Genomic DNA, 3,000 nt, shown 5'->3' with positions numbered 1-3,000 from the left:
ACTGGCCCGTTTTACAGCGGATAAACTTTTTACAGAGACTGTCGCGCGACCACCTTAAACTCGAAATAATGTTCATTTCATCAATAAATTATTTAATGTTGAAAAATAGGAATGGTAATGTTTAATCAGCGCATTGATATGCGTGAAAAGAGGGATCAAGTTTTGCATGAAGAATATACGGCGTAATAATGGTAATGACGATGGTGAGAGTTAAAGAGTAAAAAATGGAAGGGATAGGCGAATGGGATTAGATATCTCCGTGATCCTACCCGTTTATTACCATTTTCCCATTGTCTTCGTTCATACTGCAATGAACGAGAGTCTCGCGGGTCAACCGTGAATTTCTCGATAAAATCCAGTCGTGCTGGCGAGGGAATTGTACAGGATTCTTCAAAAAAAAAAAAATGATCATTTGAACTGGCGCTGACTGAAAAGAAATGTCGAACGAATTTTCGTCACCGCGAGTTGCTGTAAAGTAATTGAACAAATGTTTATAGATTATATTTTTATCTTCATTGCTTTTCTATTCGAGATATTTATCCCCCTGTAATCGATGATCGAATTGCGATTTTCGTAAATTTAATTGAATGTTCCCCTCCATCTGTGGAGTTGCATAATAATATAATTTATATTAAATAATTCGATTGATATTAGAGATATTTCTTTTTTTTTAATCGATTATTGAATTACGAGTTTTGGAATTTTTATTGAATATTTTTTTGTGGTCTGTCGATGGTGTTGGATGATTTGATTTAATACCGCTGATGAATTTTTATCAGAATGATTGTGGGTTGAAAAAAATATTGTCAACTTTCTTGGTGTTTTGAAACGCACTTGATATTTTCTAGTTGAACTAGAACGAGGGGCGACCGCAGGGCAACACTCGCTAAGATTTTCAGTATAAGAGAGCACTCGTGAAAGAGTGTTGAGAGGGTTGCCGCCTTTAAAGCGATTGGTTTTAAATATTTATACCGGCCTGCTTCGAGCTTATTAATTATTAATGAACATAACTCCCTACATTCCGTTATCCCTGCGTTCTCCTGACAGCTTTTCAATATTTTTAGAAAATCCATTGACGTTTTCTCAATACTGCACTCAATTTTTCTCCTTCAAAGAAGAAAATTTCAATTTTCAACCCAGACATTATTTATTTAAACTAATTTCAGTTCCTTTATTCATCTTTGAATTGCTATAATTGCAGATATACTTGTAATTATTTATATTTTTGTAAAAATACTAAATATTGAAAAGATTGTAAAAAACATTTTTTTGTTGACAAAAAAAAGAATTGTGTCGATAGGGAGAGTAGTCTTTTAATTTGGGAAATGCCTCCTCAGCGCCTAAAGTGTTTGGGAAAATCCTCGGAGAGAATCGATAAGTACGTGGAAAGTTGAGATGACTGAAGATTGATACACCACTGCATCTCTTTCCATCTCATTCCCGGATGTTTACTCTATTTTCCGTGTGCACTGCCTGGAAATAACACAACCCTCCATTTTCCTGATATTTTCCTCTCCGCTTACTATTGACATCAGACACCCACATCCCACACCCACCATTCGATATTTTGACGTGATATTGATATTGATCGTTTGCATAAAATGATTTCTCTGCTTTTGCGCGGAAGCGGAAGATTTTCATCCATTTAATTTCACCAATATCACACACGAATTATTACTAATACATTATTCTCATTTTTCTTGTCTTATCACATCCACGTGAAATGGTGGCCGCTCTAAATAACCCATCCTTTCAATATTCCATTTTTATTAAAACGACAAATAGAATGGAAAATATTATAGGTAATGTACTAAAACGTAAAAATGACTATTTTGATCGTGGGATATTTTGGTTTAGTGTTATTTATTATTTTATACAACAGAATTACGAGAATTATCTATGAAATGAAGAAATGGATAGGAGCCGGATAGCTCAGTTGGGAGAGCACCTTTTTTGTTGAGAAACAATGTTTTTTATTGTTGTTCAACAATATGTACAGGTATTTACAAAAGAAAATTAAAAAGCTAGTCTAAACAAAAATTTCCAAAAACAAGGGCTTTAAGGAACGGCCAATGGCTACGTAGACCTCTCGTGCTGTAACATTATGTGAGGAAAAACCTCTAGTTTTTTCGATACAATAATTTTGTTGGGGAACAATAAACATAAACGAAAGGTTTTCACAATATAAGTTTTAATAATGGCCTATAAAAAGAAAAAAAAAAGGTGCTGAGTGAAAAAGAAAAAAAATGCCAAAAGTATGCGCTAAGTGAACAAAGGGGTAAAGGAAAGAAAAATAAAGGAAGGAGAATACATATTCCTCCCCCCCCCCAGGTGGGAGAGCATCCGATGCATAATCGGAAGATCCTCGGTTCAATTCCCGGTCTGGACTATCCATTTTTCCAGTAATTTTTCTTGTAAAAATTACACGGAGAGAAAAATACCCGACAAATTACGGAACTTTCGCGTATTCGTGGGGTGACCTTGCTTTTCGGGAAAAAGTACTGGAGGTACCGTAAAATTGTCCTGAAAGTTTCGTAAAAACTCCTGCTCGCTACGAAAATTGTTATGGAACTTACAGTATTTTTTCCCGAAAACCAAGGTCACCCCACGAATACGAGAAAGTTCCGTAATTTTTCCGGTATTTTTCTTTCCGTGTATATCGAGAATTGCCCTGTTCCCCTTCCTGCCTAATCTAAATCCTATCTGACGACTCCATCATACGTTTTTATGGGATAACATAAAACTGGCTGGTCTGTGCATGTGATATTTTGATTTAGTGTTATTTATTATTTCCTACTACAGAATTACGAGAATTATCCAAGAAATGAGATGATTCTTTAAGGTTGTTGTCGCGTAGAATTTTTTTTCGACAGTTTTCGTTAACAATTTTATGGTGAATAGTTTGAAAAATTAGCAACAAAATGAGCCTTTTCCGTTTGCAATTGACCGTTTTGAACTTGAGATATAAATTTTTGAAATTCGAGTGATTTAACACGTGTT

General features: G+C 34.9%; 1 protein-coding gene across 1 annotated transcript in view; it reads left to right on the top strand.

Annotated features, from left to right (window-relative positions):
• Positions 1 to 3,000, top strand: part of LOC105273719 (uncharacterized) — a 17,739-nt gene that overhangs the window by 4,391 nt on the left and 10,348 nt on the right. The window lies entirely within an intron of this gene.

The sequence above is a fragment of the Fopius arisanus genome, unplaced genomic scaffold, assembly GCF_000806365.1.
Source record: "Fopius arisanus strain USDA-PBARC FA_bdor unplaced genomic scaffold, ASM80636v1 scaffold00006, whole genome shotgun sequence".
NCBI classification, from domain to species: Eukaryota; Metazoa; Arthropoda; class Insecta; order Hymenoptera; family Braconidae; genus Fopius; species Fopius arisanus.
The sequence above is the reverse complement of the archived record's forward strand: the minus strand, read 5'-3'. Positions and strand labels throughout refer to the sequence as shown.